The sequence below is a fragment of the Lethenteron reissneri genome, chromosome 69, assembly GCF_015708825.2.
Source record: "Lethenteron reissneri isolate LAM-NWPU_2019-01 chromosome 69, ASM1570882v1, whole genome shotgun sequence".
In the NCBI taxonomy this organism is placed as follows: domain Eukaryota; kingdom Metazoa; phylum Chordata; class Hyperoartia; order Petromyzontiformes; family Petromyzontidae; genus Lethenteron; species Lethenteron reissneri.
The window spans coordinates 7,494,539-7,511,562 of NC_083847.1; the positions used below are offsets into that span (position 1 = coordinate 7,494,539).

At 51.8% G+C, this 17,024-nt stretch overlaps 1 protein-coding gene across 1 annotated transcript in view; it reads right to left on the minus strand.

Moving 5' to 3' along the window:
- The window catches only part of LOC133360467 (zinc finger protein 135-like), an 11,439-nt gene extending 9,337 nt beyond the window's left edge, over positions 1-2,102 (minus strand). The window contains exon 1 of the mRNA XM_061579198.1: positions 2,086-2,102. The gene's annotated coding sequence lies outside the window, so the exon portion shown is untranslated. The remainder of the gene's footprint in view (positions 1-2,085) is intronic.
- Between the last annotated feature and the right edge of the window lie 14,922 nt (positions 2,103-17,024).

Below are 17,024 nucleotides of genomic sequence, written 5' to 3' on the forward strand. Positions count from 1 at the left end.
GGGTAAGCCGCGGGGTTCGTTGGATAATACACTACACTATATTACTATACACTACACTATACACTACACTATATTACTATACACTACACAAACCACTATACACTACACTATACACTACTACACTACACACTACACTACACTATATAGTACTATACACTACACTATACACTTCTAAATTAGACACTATGCACTACACTATACACTACACTATGCACTACAATACTATACACTGCACGATACATTACTATACACTACATTATACACGACACTACTATACACTAGTATACACTACACTATACTACACACTACACTACATACTACGCTATATACTAAACTACGTTTCACTACACTATACTACTATACACTCCACTACTAAACACTACGCTATACACGACTATACACTACACTATGTACTACACGCTTGGGAGATCCTGGTCTCAGACTCTGGATCGCCTTCAGTACTTCCTCAACAGATGGCACCTCAGCCAGCCACTCACAGGGGGTGACTTCTTCCTCCAATATTTGAGGCACCGCAGCCTCAGCAGGGTCATCCCCACTTTGTGCCATGATGTTTTCCTGGCTGAGGGATTTCCCCTCTCCCAGGACCTCACAGACAATATACAAACCTGTTCCTGGGGGTTGGAGATTGGATCACCGTTCTTTCCCCTAATGATGGTAATAGGTGTGGCTCTGCAAGTTACTTTTTTGATGGAATTAAAGAGTGATTTGTGATCGCGGGCTACTGAGGCAGACTCCATCTCCTCAGCAACCCATGACCACCACCCATCATTGCAGCGCCTCACGGCTCTCCAAACCTCCGAGTGAAGGCTGTGGTAAGCCTCCTCATTCTCTGATGTGGGATGATGTAGACGATTAGAGTGGACCTGTCGCTTTTTCTCAACCATCCTGAACACCTCATCTGTCAGCCAGGGTCTCTGGGGAGGTCTGGACCATGTAGCCAAAGCAGCCATTGCAGCTGCATGAGTCACAGTCCTAAACCTCGCCCATTTCCCCTCAGCATCAGGAGGAGTGGGGGACGATGCCAACCTCAGTTGCAAGCGATGACGAAATTCTCGCTTGCAACTTTCATCAGCTGAGACCAGGCCACTGTGGGTTTGAATGGAGTCCTGGGTGTACACCCACCACCGGAGTGGAAGAATGGCAGGCGCATCTTACAGATGACAAGTCGATGGTCAGTGGGCAGATCAGCTCGACGGTAGGTCCTGGTGTCAAGGACATGGGCCCGCATCCACGGTTCCGTCACTATGTAGTCCAACAGATGTTCTTGCTTGGACCCGGCATGCATCCATGATGTTGTGTGGATGCACCGATGCCGGAACAGCTTGTTGGTAATTACAAGCCCATGAGCTGCACAAAAATCTAGCAGCCTCCTACCATTGTTATTGAACTGATCTGGCCCATGCCTTCCAATCACTCCAGACCAGATGCCAGCATCATGACCAACTCAGGTATTGAAGTCACCCAACAAGATGACTCTGTCCCGAGGGGCCACTTTAGCCAGCACCTGTGACAGGAGGTCATAGAAGGCATCTGACTCATCGGCCTTGCCTGCATCCCTCCACGGATGTTCGTCTTCGGTGGGGGCATAAATAACTCCGACCACAACTCCTCGCCTCTGGTTGATGAGAAGGCGAGCCCAAAGTAGCCTGGGGCTTACAGCTTCCCACACCTCACCGCCACGCTCCCATGCCCCCTTCATTCTTTTGTTCAGAAGAAGAGCCACTCCCTGTTGTTTGGCAGTCTCCTGCCCCGAGTAGAGGACTGTCCACCCCTCATGGTGGCAGAACTACCGAATACCGCAGAGATCCAGGTGGTACTAGTCCAGCTCCCGACAGAGGAGTGGCAGCCTCTCTTCCGCAGTTTGAACATTCCACGTGGCCACCCGCAGCGGCTTTTTGTTGTTTCTGGAGGAGCTCCGAGGGTAAAGATTCAGTCTTCTGGCTCCGCCAAAGGGGTTTGGCCAGGTGACATCATAGATGCACACACACACACACGCACACACACACACACGCGCACACACCCGCACGCACGTGCACGCACGCACGCACGCACACACACACACACGCGTCCATCCACCACCGTCACCACCGCCGCCACCACCGCCGCCACCATCACCACCACCACCGTCACCACCATCACCACAGTGACCACCACTGCCACCATCATCACCACCACCACCGTCACCACCATCATCACCGTCACCACCGCCACTGCCACCACCGTCACCACCGCTACCACCACCACCGTCACCACCGCCGCCGCCGCCACCACCACCACCGTGACCATCACTGCCACCATCATCACCGTCACCGCCGCCACCACCACCGCCACCACCACCGCCACCACCACCACCGCCACTGCCACTGTCACCACCGCTACCGCCACCACCACCGCCACCCCGCGCGTTACCGTATCACTCCGCGTGTCCTCTCACTGCTCAAGAAAGTAGGTTGTCATCGATCGCTCAGAACTAAAACTTTGTTTATCTTGTTACCAGCTGTAGGGTTCCCACCCACAGAGACCTAGAGACCCATAGACCCACAGAGACCCATACAGACTCATACAGACCCATACAGACCCAGAGACCCAGAGACTCATAGACCAATACACACCCACAGAGACCCATACTCACAGAGACCCACAGAGACCCACACTCACAGAGACCCACAGAGACCCAGAGACCCATACTCATAGAGACCCACAGAGACCCATACAGACGCACAGAGACTCACAGAGACCCATACAGACCCACAGAGACCCAGAGACTCATAAACCATACACACCCACAGAGACCCATACTCACAGAGACCCACAGAGACCCATACAGACCCATACAGACCCACAGAGACCCATACAGACCCACAGAGACCCATACTCAGAGACCCACACTCAAACAGACCCACAGTGACCCACACTCATACAGACCGACAGAGACCCACACTCATAGAAACACACAGAGACTCATACTCATAGAGACCCACAGAGTCCCATTCTCATAGAGACCCACACTCACAGAGCCCCACACTCAAACTGAACAATGTTGATGTCACCAGGTGTAAGAGCCCACTGCTACTGTGTAGTAGATACTTTGTCAGAAGCCACGTGGACATCACAGATGATAGCAGCTCCACCACGTGGGCTGATGTCGTCATCATCATCATCATCACGTGATCATTCATAGCAGCAGACAAATGCCTCTTTAGTCGCGTGGTGATGCTGTTTCTAAATGTGGAGGGGAAAACCGAGGACCCCGAGACAAATCCCACGCCGTGACTACAAGGAGAGAGACGCAGACTCCAAACATACAGCAGCAGCAGGCATCGTCAGGGTCGGGATCGAACCCACGACCTCTTGTACACCAGGAGAGGTAGTTAACATCTCACCACGGAGAGAGAGCGAGACAAATTCTAAATATACCGCAGGGTCAGGGATCGAACCCACGACTTCCTGCACACCGGGCGAGGTAATTAAAATCTCCTCGCCACTGGGAGACGGAGACACTGCAAACTTCAAATCTACAGCAGAAGGCATCGTCAGGGTCGGGATTGAACCCACGACCTCTTGCGTACCGGGCGAGGTAGTCAACATCTCACCACAGGGAGAGAGAGACGCAGACTCCAAATGTACAACAGCAGGCATCGCCAGGGTCGGGATCGAACCCACGACCTCCTGCGTACCAGGCGAGGTAGTAAACATCTCCCAGCCACGGTGGGAGAGATGCAAACGCGGTAGCGGTGATGATGACAGTGGTGGAGGAGATAGTGGTGATGATGGTGGTGATAGTGGTGGTGGTGATGGTGATGATAGTGGTGGTGATAGTGGTGGTGATGATAGTGGTGATAGTGGTGATGATGGTGGTGATAGTGGTGGTGGTAGTGATGATGATGATAGTGGTGATAGTGGTGGTGATGATAGTGGTGATAGTGGTGATGATGGTGGTGATAGTAGTGATGATGGTGGTGATAGTGGTGATAGTGGTGGTGGTAGTGATGATGATGATAGTGGTGATAGTGGTGGTGATGATGGTGGTGATAGTGGTGATGATGGTGGTGATAGTGGTGGTGATGGTGGTGATAGTGGTGATAGTGGTGGTGATGGTGGTGATGATGGTGGTGATAGTGGTGATAGTGGTGGTGGTGGTGATGATGATGATAGTGGTGATAGTGGTGGTGATGATGGTGGTGATAGTAGTGATGATGGTGGTGATAGTGGTGATAGTGGTGGTGGTGATGATGATGATAGTGGTGATAGTGGTGATGATGGTGGTGATAGTAGTGATGATGGTGGTGATAGTGGTGATAGTGGTGGTGGTAGTGATGATGATGATAGTGGTGATAGTGGTGGTGATGATGGTGGTGATAGTGGTGATGATGGTGGTGATAGTGGTGGTGATGGTGGTGATAGTGGTGATAGTGGTGGTGATGGTGGTGATGATGGTGGTGATAGTGGTGATAGTGGTGGTGGTGGTGATGATGATGATAGTGGTGATAGTGGTGGTGATGATGGTGGTGATAGTAGTGATGATGGTGGTGATAGTGGTGATAGTGGTGGTGGTGATGATGATGATAGTGGTGATAGTGGTGGTGATGATGGTGGTGGTGATGATGATGGTGATGATTGTGGGGATAGTGGTGATGGTGGTGGTGGTGGTGATGATGATGGTGGTGGTGATGATGATAGTGGTGATGATGGTGGTGATAGTGGTGATGGTGATGATAGTGGTGATGGTGATGATAGTGGTGATGGTGGTGGTGATGATGATAATGAAGATGGTGGTGGTGGTGATGGTGATGATGGTAGTGGTGATAATGATGGTGGTGGTGATGATGGTGATGATGGTGATGATGATGGTGATGATGATGGTGATGATGATGATATTGACGGCTGAGTCGTCGTAGGAGATTGACACCTCAGGTACCGGTCCAGATAGTCGCCACTGCTGCCGCTGCTGTTGCCGCTGCTGCTGCTACTGCTACTACTGCTGCTGCTACTGCTGCTGCTACTACTACTGCTGCTGCTACTACTGCTGCTACTACTGCTGCTGCTGCTACTACTGCTGCTGCTGCTACTACTGCTGCTGCTACTGCTGCTGCTGCTACTGCTGCTACTACTGCTGCTACTGCTGCTGCTACTACTGCTACTGCTGCTGCTACTACTGCTACTACTGCTGCTGCTACTACTGCTGCTGCTGCTGCCGCTGCTGCTGCTGCCGCTGCTGCTGCTGCCGAAACCTTTGGTGGATGTGGCGTCTGTGAGCGGGAGTGGGCACTCACCCCATCATCTCCACGTCACACAGAGACCCATTGACTCACACAGAGACCCATTGACTCACACAGAGACCCATGGACTCACACAGAGACCCATGGACTCACACAGAGACCCATTGATTTGCACAGAGACCCACAGACTCACACACACAGAGATCCAGTGACTCACACAGAGACCTATTGACTCACACAGAGACCCATTGATTTGCACAGAGACCCACAGACTCACACAGAGACCCATTGACTCACACAGAGACCCAATGACTCACACAGAGACCCATTGACTCACACAGAGACCCATTGACTCACACAGAGACCCATTGACTCACACAGAGACCCATTGACTCACACAGAGACCCATTGACTCACACAGAGACACATTGACTCACACAGAGACCCATTGACTCACACAGAGACCCATTGACTCACACAGAGACCCACTGATTCACACAGTGACCCACAGACTCACACAGAGACCCATTGACTCACACAGATATCCATTGACTCACACAGAGACCCATTGATTTGCACAGAGACCCACTGACTCACACAGAGACCCATTGACTCACACAGAGACCCATTGACTCACACAGAGACCCACAGACTCACACCAAGACCCATTGACTCACACAGAGACCCATTGACTCACACAGAGACCCATTGACTTAGACTCACACAGAGACCCACTGACTCACACAGAGACCCATTGACTCACACAGAGACCCACAGACTCACACAGAGACCCACAGACTCACACAAAAACCCATTGATTCGCAGAGAACCCATTGACTCACACAGAGACCCATTGATTTGCACAGACACAGACTCACCACACAGAGACCCATAGACTCACAGTGACCCATACACTCACACAGAGACCCACAGACTCATACAGAGACCCACAGACTCACACAGAGACCCACAGACTCGCACAGAGACCCACAGACTCACACAGAGACCCACAGACTCACCACACAGAGATCCACAGATTCACAGAGACCCACAGACTCACACAGAGACCCACAGACTCACCACACAGAGACCCATAAACTCACAGAGACCCATACACTCACACAGAGACCCACAGACTCACCACACAGAGACCCATAGACTCACAGAGACCCATACACTCACACAGAGACCCACAGACTCACACAGAGACCCACAAACTCACCACACAGCAGAGACCCATAGACTCACACAGAGATCCACAGACTCACCACACAGAGACCCATAGACTCACCACACAGAGACCCATAGACTCACCACACAGAGACCCACAGACTCACCACACAGAGACCCACAGACTCACACAGAGACCCATAGACTCACACAGAGTGTTGTTGTGGTTGTTGTGATGGTTGTGGTGGTTGTGGTGATGGTGGTTGTTGTGGTTGTTGTGGTAGTAGTGGTGATTGTTGTGGTGGTTGTGATGGTGGTTGTAGTTGTGGTGGTTGTTGTTGTTGTGGTGGTTGTTGTTGTTGTTGTTGTTGTGGTGGTTGTTGTGGTTGTTGTTGTTGTAGTAGTGGTAGTGGTTGTTGTTGTAGTGGTGATGGTGTTTGTAGTGATTGTAGTGGTTGTTGTTGTGGTGGTTGTGGTTGTGGTGGTTGTGGTTGTGGTGGTTGTGGTGGTGGTGTTGGTGGTGATGGTAGTGGTTGTTGTGGTGGTTGTAGTGGTGGTGGTAGTGGTTGTTGTGGTGGTGGTTGTGGTGATGGTGGTAGTGGTGGTGGTAGTGGTTGTTGTTGTTGTGGTGGTGGTGGTTGTTGTGGTGGTTGTTGTAGTAGTGGTAGTGGTTGTTGTTGTAGTGGTGATGGTATAGTGGTAGTGGTGGTGGTGTTTGTAGTGGTTGTTGTTGTAGTGGTAGTGGTTGTTGTTGTTGTGGTGGTGTTTGTGGTGGTGGTAGTGGTTGTGATGGTGGTGTTTGTAGTAGTGGTTGTTGTAGTGGTGGTGGTAGTGGTTGTTGTTGTTGTAGTGGTGGTAGTGGTAGTGGTGGTAGTTGTAGTGGTGGTAGTTGTAGTGGTGGTGGTTGTGGTGGTGGTGGTTGTGGTGGTGGTAGTTGTAGTGGTGGTAGTGGTGGTGGTTGTTGTTGTTGTAGTGGTGGTAGTGCTTGTAGTGGTGGTAGTGGTAGTGGTGGTAGTTGTGGTGGTGGTGGTGGTTGTGGTGGTTGTGATTCTCACCACAAACGAGTTGAAGGCGAATGAAGAACAAGTCGCTGAGGGGAGACTGGTACAAGAGGAGAAGGAGGAGGGGAGGGGGTACATGACGTCATTTGTCAAGTAGAAACCGACGCATGGCGTCAACCGACGCATGACGTCATCCGCCATCAATTCTGTGACGTCATTCGCTTAGTTCCCTCCCCACCACTTCCCCGCCAACCGGCGCGGTTGGTCGGGAGCAAGTAGGTTACATGACGTCATTAGTCTGTTCATTCGCGAGTGACGTCATCGAGCAGCGATTTGAATGATTGAGGCGCGTTGGTTATCCGATGACGTCATCCGCGTCGTTCGGTTCCCTCTTGCCCGCCCCGGTGTGATTGGTCGGGAGAAAGAGGGCTACATGACGTCATACGTCTCTTCAATCGCGTGTGACGTCATCGAGCAGCGATTTGAATGATTCTGGTGCGTTGGTTATCCGATGACGTCATCCACGTCGTTCGGTTCCCTCTTGCCGGCCCCGGTGTGATTGGTCGAGAGAAAGAGGGCTACATGACGTCATTCGTCTGTTCAGCGATGAAAATGTTTTTCAGTTGTGGGCCTGGCTTTTCGGTGACGTCATTAGTCGCCTTCCACCTCGCCCTGGGGGTTGTGGAGGCGGTGTGACGTCAGCGCCGGATGACGTCACTTGCTCACGGAATGATGAACATTGAGTGACGTCAAACGCGCGTAAGTGACGTTATTCGATTCCAATTTCTGTGTCGTTCTGATGACGTCACGCTTGTGCGGCGGGTCACGTGTGATGATGTCACACAAGACAAACGTTGGTGACGGAAACACTCGCTTGAGGAAGTGACGTCATCGTACATTTGGTGGGATGGTCTAGTGCATGACGTCATTTTTACAGTGAAAATGTTCATTGCCGTGACGTCATTTGGGTAAAGTATGACGTATACACGGTTAGCTGCCCATCAACACTGCCCCATAGACTCAGCACTGCACCATAGACTCAACACTGCCCCATAGACTCAACACTGCCCCATAGACTCAGCACTGCCCATAGACTCAGCACTGCACCATAGACTCAGCACTGCACCATAGACTCAACACTGCCCCATAGACTCAGCACTGCACCATAGACTCAGCACTGCACCATAGACTCAACACTGCACCATAGACTCAGCACTGCACCATAGACTCAGCACTGCACCATAGACTCAGCACTGCACCATAGACTCACATCAATAGACTCAACACTGCACCATAGACTCAGCACTGCACCATAGACTCAGCACTGCCCATAGACTCAACACTGCCCCATAGACTCAGCACTGCCCCATAGACTCAGCACTGCCCGATAGACTCAACACTGCACCATAGACTCAGCACTGCCCATAGACTCAGCACTGCCCCATAGACTCAACACTGCCCCATAGACTCAACACTGCACCATAGACTCAACACTGCCCATAGACTCAACACTGCCCATAGACTCAGCACTGCACCATAGACTCAACACTGCACCATAGACTCAACACTGCCCCATAGACTCAACACTGCCCCATAGACTCAACACTGCCCCATAGACTCAGCACTGCCCCATAGACTCAGCACTGCCCCATAGACTCAGCACTGCACCATAGACTCAACACTGCACCATAGACTCAACACTGCACCATAGACTCAACACTGCACCATAGACTCAACACTGCCCATGGACTCAACACTGCACCATAGACTCAGCACTGCACCATAGACTCAACACTGCCCATAGACTCAGCACTGCCCATGGACTCAACACTGCACCATAGACTCAACACTGCCCCATAGACTCAACACTGCCCCATAGACTCAACACTGCACCATAGACTCAACACTGCACCATAGACTCAACACTGCCCCATAGACTCAACACTGCACCATAGACTCAGCACTGCCCCATAGACTCAACACTGCCCCATAGACTCAACACTGCACCATAGACTCAACACTACATAATAGACTCAACACTGCACCATAGACTCAACACTGCACCATAGACTCAGCACTGCCCCATAGACTCAACACTGCACCATAGACTCCGCACTGCCCCATAGACTCAGCACTGCACCATAGACTCAGCACTGCCCCATAGACTCAACACTGCCCATAGACTCAACACTGCACCATAGACTCAGCACTGCCCCATAGACTCAGCACTGCACCATAGACTCAGCACTGCCCCATAGACTAAACACTGCACCATAGACTCAGCACTGCCCCATAGACTCAACACTGCCCCATAGACTCAGCACTGCCCCATAGACTCAGCACTGCCCCATAGACTCAACACTGCCCCATAGACTCAACACTGCACCATAGACTCAGCACTGCCCCATAGACTCAACACTGCCCCATAGACTCAACACTGCACCATAGACTCAGCACTGCCCCATAGACTCAGCACTGCACCATAGACTCAGCACTGCCCCATAGACTCAACACTGCCCATAGACTCAACACTGCACCATAGACTCAGCACTGCCCCATAGACTCAGCACTGCCCCATAGACTCAGCACTGCACCATAGACTCAACACTGCCCATAGACTCAACACTGCACCATAGACTCAGCACTGCCCCATAGATTCAACACTGCCCATAGACTCAACACTGCACCATAGACTCAGCACTGCACAATAGACTCAGCACTGCCCCATAGACTCAGCACTGCACCATAGACTCAGCACTGCCCATAGACTCAACACTGCACCATAGACTCAGCACTGCCCCATAGACTCAACACTGCCCATAGACTCAACACTGCACCATAGACTCAGCACTGCCCCATAGACTCAGCACTGCCCCATAGACTCAACACTGCCCATAGACTCAACACTGCACCATAGACTCAACACTGCCCCATAGACTCAACACTGCCCCATAGACTCAACACTGCCCCATAGACTCAACATTGCACCATAGACTCAACACTGCCCATAGACTCAACACTGCACGATAGACTCAACACTGCCCATAGACTCAACACTGCACCATAGACTCAACACTGCCCCATAGACTCAACACTGCACCATAGACTCAGCACTGCCCCATAGACTCAACACTGCCCCATAGACTCAACACTGCACCATAGACTCAGCACTGCCCCATAGACTCAACACTGCACCATAGACTCAGCACTGCCCCATAGACTCAGCACTGCACCATAGACTCAGCACTGCCCCATAGACTCAACACTGCCCCATAGACTCAACACTGCCCCATAGACTCAGCACTGCACCATAGACTCAGCACTGCCCATAGACTCAGCACTGCCCCATAGACTCAGCACTGCACCATAGACTCAGCACTGCACCATAGACTCAGCACTGCCCATAGACTCAGCACTGCCCATAGACTCAGCACTGCCCATAGACTCAACACTGCCCCATAGACTCAGCACTGCCCCATAGACTCAGCACTGCCCATTGACTCAACACTGCCCCATAGACTCAACACTGCCCCATAGACTCAACACTGCCCCATAGACTCAACACTGCCCCATAGACTCAACACTGCCCCATAGACTCAGCACTGCCCCATAGACTCAGCACTGCCCATAGACTCAACACTGCCCATAGACTCAGCACTGCCCCATAGACTCAACACTGCCCCATAGACTCAACACTGCACCATAGACTCAACACTGCCCCATAGACTCAGCACTGCCCCATAGAATCAGCACTGCCCCATAGACTCAACACTGCCCCATAGAGTCAACACTGCCCCATAGACTCAACACTGCCCCATAGACTCAACACTGCCCATAGACTCAACACTGCCCCATAGACTCAGCACACTGCCCCATAGACTCAACCACTGCCCATAGACTCAAGCACGCCCCATAGACTCGCACTGCCCCATAGCAATCAACACTGCCCCATAGGACTCAACACTGGCCCCATAGACTCAAGCACTGCCCCATAGGACTCACACTGACCCTATAGACTCAAACACTGCCCCATAGACTCAACACTGCCCATAGACTCAACACTGCCATAGACACAACACCTGCCCCATAGACTCAACACTGCCCATTAGACTCCAACACTGCCCCTAGACTTCAACACTGCCCCATAGACCCAACACTGCCCCATAGGACTCCAGCCACTGCCCAATAGACTCCAACACTGCCCCATCGACTCACACACTTGCCCCATAGACTCAGCACTGCCCCATAGACTCAACACTGCCCCATAGACTCCGCGCTGCCCCATAGACTCGCACATGCCACATGACTCCGCACTGCACCATAGACCTCAAGCACTGCCCATAGACTCAACACTGCCCCATAGACTCAGCACTGCACCATAGACTCAACACTGCCCATAGACTCAACACTACCCCATAGACTCAGCACTGCCCCATAGACTCAACACTGCACCATAGACTCAACACTGCCCCATAGACTCAACACTGCCCCATAGACTCAACACTGCCCATAAACTCATCACTACCCATAGACTCAACACTGCCCATAGACTCAGCACTACCCATAGACTCAACACTGCCCCATAGACTCAACACTGCACCATAGACTAAACACTGCCCATAAACTCATCACTACCCATAGACTCAACACTGCCCATAGACTCAACACTGCCCATAGACTCAGCACTGCACCATAGATTCAACACTGCCCATAGACTCAACACTGCCCATAGACTCAGCACTGCCCATATACTCAACACTGACCATAGACTCAACACTGCCCACAGATTCAGCACTCCACCATAGATTCAACACTGCCCATAGACTCAACACTACCCATAGACTCAACACTGCCCATAGACTCAACACTGCACCATAGACTCAACACTGCCCATGGACTCAACACTACCCCATAGACTCAACACTGCCCATAGATTCAACACTGCCCCATAGACTCAACACTGCCCATGGACTCAACACTACCCCATAGACTCAACACTGCCCATAGACTCAACACTGCACCATAGACTCAACACTGCCCCATAGACTCAGCACTACCCATAGACTCAACACTGCCCATAGACTCAACACTGCCCCATAGACTCAACACTGCCCATGGACTCAACACTACCCCATAGACTCAACACTACCCATAGACTCAACACTGCCCCATAGACTCAACACTGCCCATAGACTCAGCACTGCCCATAGACTCAACACTGCCCATAGACTCAACACTGCCCACAGATTCAGCACTCCACCATAGACTCAACACTGCCCCATAGACTCAACACTGCACCATAGACTCAACACTGCACCATAGACTCAACACTGCCCATAGACTCAACACTGCCCACAGACTCAGCACTCCACCATAGACTCAACACTGCCCCATAGACTCAGCACTGCACCATAGACTCAACACTGCACCATAGACTCAACACTGCCCCATAGACTCAACACTGCCCCATAGACTCAACACTGCACCATAGACTCAACACTGCTCATAGACTCAGCACTACCCATAGACTCAACACTGCACCATAGACTCAACACTGCCCCATAGACTCAACACTGCCCCATAGACTCAACACTGCTCATAGACTCAGCACTACCCATAGACTCAACACTGCACCATAGACTCAGCACTGCACCATAGACTCAACACTGCACCATAGACTCAACACTGCCCCATAGACTCAGCACTGCCCATAGACTCAACACTGCGCCATAGACTCAACACTGCCCATAGACTCAACACTGCACCATAGACTCAACACTGCACCATAGACTCAGCACTGCACCATAGACTCAACACTGCTCCATAGACTCAACACTGTCCCATAGACTCAACACTGCCCATAGACTCAGCACTGCCCACAGACTTAACACTGCCCATAGACTCAGCACTGCCCACAGACTCAACACTGCCCATAGACTCAACACTGCCCATAGACTCAGCACTGCCCATAGACTCAGCACTAACCATAGACTCAGCACTGCCCATAGACTCAACACTGCCCATAGACTCAACACTGCCCATAGACTCAACACTGCCCCATAGACTCAACACTGCCCATAGACTCAGCACTGCCCCATAGACTCAACACTGCACCATAGACTCAACACTGCACCATAGACTCAACACTGCACCATAGACTCAACACTGCACATAGACTCAACACTGCACCATAGACTCAACACTGCACATAGACTCAACACTGCACGTAGACTCAACACTGCACCATAGACTCAACACTGCCCATAGACTCAACACTGCCCCATAGACTCAACACTGCCCCATAGACTCAACACTGCCCCATAGACTCAGCACTACCCCATAGACTCAACACTGCCATAGACTCAACACTGCCCCATAGACTCAACACTGCCATAGACTCAACACTGCCCATGGACTCAACACTGCACATAGACTGCACATGGCCATACTCACGAGTGCCACACGATCCCTGCTCCTAGGAGTAACTATCCCATGTTACGCACCAGAGGACGCTATACTCAGCGTGTTGTTGCTGATGGAGATGCAGGTCACAACAACATCATAGTCACATCACACACTCAACCTGCGTCACGAGCAGTAGCAGTGGAGTGCGAGGGAGTGGGTGAGTGAGTGGGTGAGTGGGCGAGTGAGTGAGTGGGTGAGTGGGTGAGTGAATGGGTGGGTGAGTGAGTGAATGAGTGATTGAGGGAGTAGGTGGGTGAGTGGGTGTGTTAGTGGGTTAGTGGGTGAGTGGGTGGGTGAGTGAGTGGGTGAGTGGGTGAGTGGGTTGGTGAATGGGTGGGTAGGTGGGTGAGTGGGTGAGTAGGTGAGTAGGTGGGTGAGTAGGTGGGTGAGTGGCTGAGTGAGTGAGTGGATGAGTGCTTGAGGGAGTGGGTGAGCGGGTGGGTGAGTAGGTGAGTGAGTGGGTAAGTGGGTGGGTGAGTGAGTGGGTGGGTGAGTGGGTGGGTGAGTGGGTGGGTGAGTGGGTGGGTTAGTGGGTGAGTGGGTGATTAGGTAGGTGAGTGGGTGAGTGGGTGAGTAGGTGGGTGAGTGGATGAGTGGATGAATGGGTGAATAGGTGGGTGAGTGGGTGAGTGGTGGGTGAGTGAGTAGGTGAGTATGAGTAGATGGGTGAGTGGTTGAGGGAGTGGGTGGGTGAGTGGGTGAGTGAATGGGTGGGTGAGTGAATGGGTGAGTAGGTGGGTGAGTGGGTGGGTGAGTGGACTGTATATTTGGAGTCTGCGTCTTCTCCCTATGGTCGCGTGGATTTGTCTCCAGGGTTTCCACTCCACATTTAGAATCAAGTTCAAGTTCATGTATTAGGTATATCCCTGTGAGCCATTCGGCTCTTGAATCGAGTGCAACCGCAACAAACAAAAACATGAACAAAAAACATCTTAAAGTGAATCAACGTCACCACGCCTTCAGAGTGTTTGTCTTCGTGCTTTCGGAGTCCCTGACCCTCTGCTCACGATCATTAAGGACCTTCATGATGGTGAGCGGCAGGGGGTGATTGGGCGACGCACCACCAATCTCAGCCGTTACTGTGCCTCTGGATATAGTCAAATCAACGTCATGTCACGTTCTGTGGAGTACCGCCTCTTTTTGGGCGATTTCACTCTGGCTGAGAATCGCCCAGAGTGTTCCCATAGACTTACATTCAAAGATGTTTTTGTTCGACCGGGGGGCGCTGCAATGCATTCTCTATGGCTTCCGGGAGGGCTCGCACTAACGTGCTTACGTCATCATACGTAAGCACGTTTCATCCAACAATATAATTTGTGGCCACCTAGTGGAATCTTTAATAAAAGAAACTTGAGTGGATTGTATTAATAGTGAGTATAGAAACAAACAAGGAGATGTATTGTAAGAGTCACTTTATTTTTCATTAATATTAAAGAAGTGAAGTTGCCTTTACATGCTTAAGCTGTTAATTTATCCATTGCATGGGTGGACCTTATCTTATCAATCATCCAGACATTTGCCCCCCCTGAGAGATTTTGCAGGAGCCGCCACTGGTGAGCGGGCCCAGGTAAAACTACGTGGCCGGGAGTTAGAGCCTTTCCCTGTACACCTTGGGGTGCGACAGGGATGTCCTTTGGCTCCCACATTATTTAACATCTATTTTGACCGCGTAGTTCGTGAATCCTTCAATAGCTGTACCGGGGGAATTTCCATTTGGTACAGATATAATGGGAGGCTGATCGACGCCCGGGTGCGATCAAGGGATGGCTCCCTATTGGTCAACCACGTTATGTATGCCGATGATTTGGTAATAGCTGCTCATTCAGAAGAGGAGTTGGAGACGATGCTGCTGAGACTGGAGCGTGCCACTAAGAGGTGGGGCCTTACCATCAGCCCCACCAAAACTAAGCACCTGCCTGGGTATTTTGTACCATCGGACACTCCACCCCCACAACTCCCAATTGGTGATGGGGCAGTTGTGGAGAGAGTGGAGAGTTTCCCATACCTGGGCAGTGTGCTTATGACCGGCTCCAGTTTATCAGCAGAGGTCTTGCTCCGAATCAGTCGAGCGGCAATATCTTTTCATCGGTTGCGTAACGCTGTGTGGAAGCTACCTGGTCTGTCGCTCCGCACGAAGCTTCAGGTCTTCTCGGCCGCGGTCATTCCCTCCCTTCTCTACGCTTGCGAAACGTGGACCCCCCTAGTGGAGCATCTTCGCCGGTTGGAAACATTTAGGCTGGCCTGCCTACGATCCATCCTGGGTTTAACCTGCAGGCTGGATTGTGTGAGGAGCTCACAAGTCCTTGAAAGATCTGGGCAAAGTCCCATCAGTGAGCTCCTCCGGCGGGCAAGGCTGCGTTGGCTGGGTCATGTAGCCCGCATGCCCAGCCACCGCATGCCTTAACAGCTTTTGTTCGGCCGGATCGAGGGGGCTAAACGGGCGCGGCACGGGCTGGAGAAGAGATGGAGTGATGTGGTACAGGAGGACGTGGAGCTGAGTGGACTTGCTGATGACTGGTACCAGCGGTGTCAAGATCGGCCTCAGTGGAGGAGGCTCGTGAAGGACGCTACTGGGCAGTTGGAGGCAGTCGCCCTCCAACAACAACGGAGGGCGGAGGAGCGACGCTCACAACAACGAGCGGAGCGCCGGGTGGCTAAAGCACAGCAAGTTGGTACAGTAGGGGGCACAGGTGGTGCATCAGCCAGTCATCTCGGTCATCTCGGTCAGTCGACCCGTGGCACCTGCTGGGTCTGCCCCGTGACCTCCTGCCAGCGGGCGTTCGACACTTCACGTGGCCTCGAGGTGCACATGGCCTGGCACAAGCGTCGTGGTGACGTCACCGCCACTTAGTGGCGAATGTCGGTTGTTGTTGTAAGTGTGAGTGTGTGTGACAGTGTGTGAGTGTGTGTGTAACTGTGAGTGTGTGTATAAAAGATAATTAGTGTGTGAGTGTGTTTGTAAGTGTGTGCGTGCGTAAGTGTGTGTGTAAGTGTGTGTACAAGAGAGTGTGTGTGTAACTGTGAGTGTGTGTGTGCAAGTGTGTGTAAGTGTGTGTGTAAGTGTGTGTACAAGAGAGAGTGTGTGTAACTGAGTGAGTGTGTGTACAAGAGAGTGTGTGTGTGAGTGAGTGTGTAAGTGTGAGTGTGT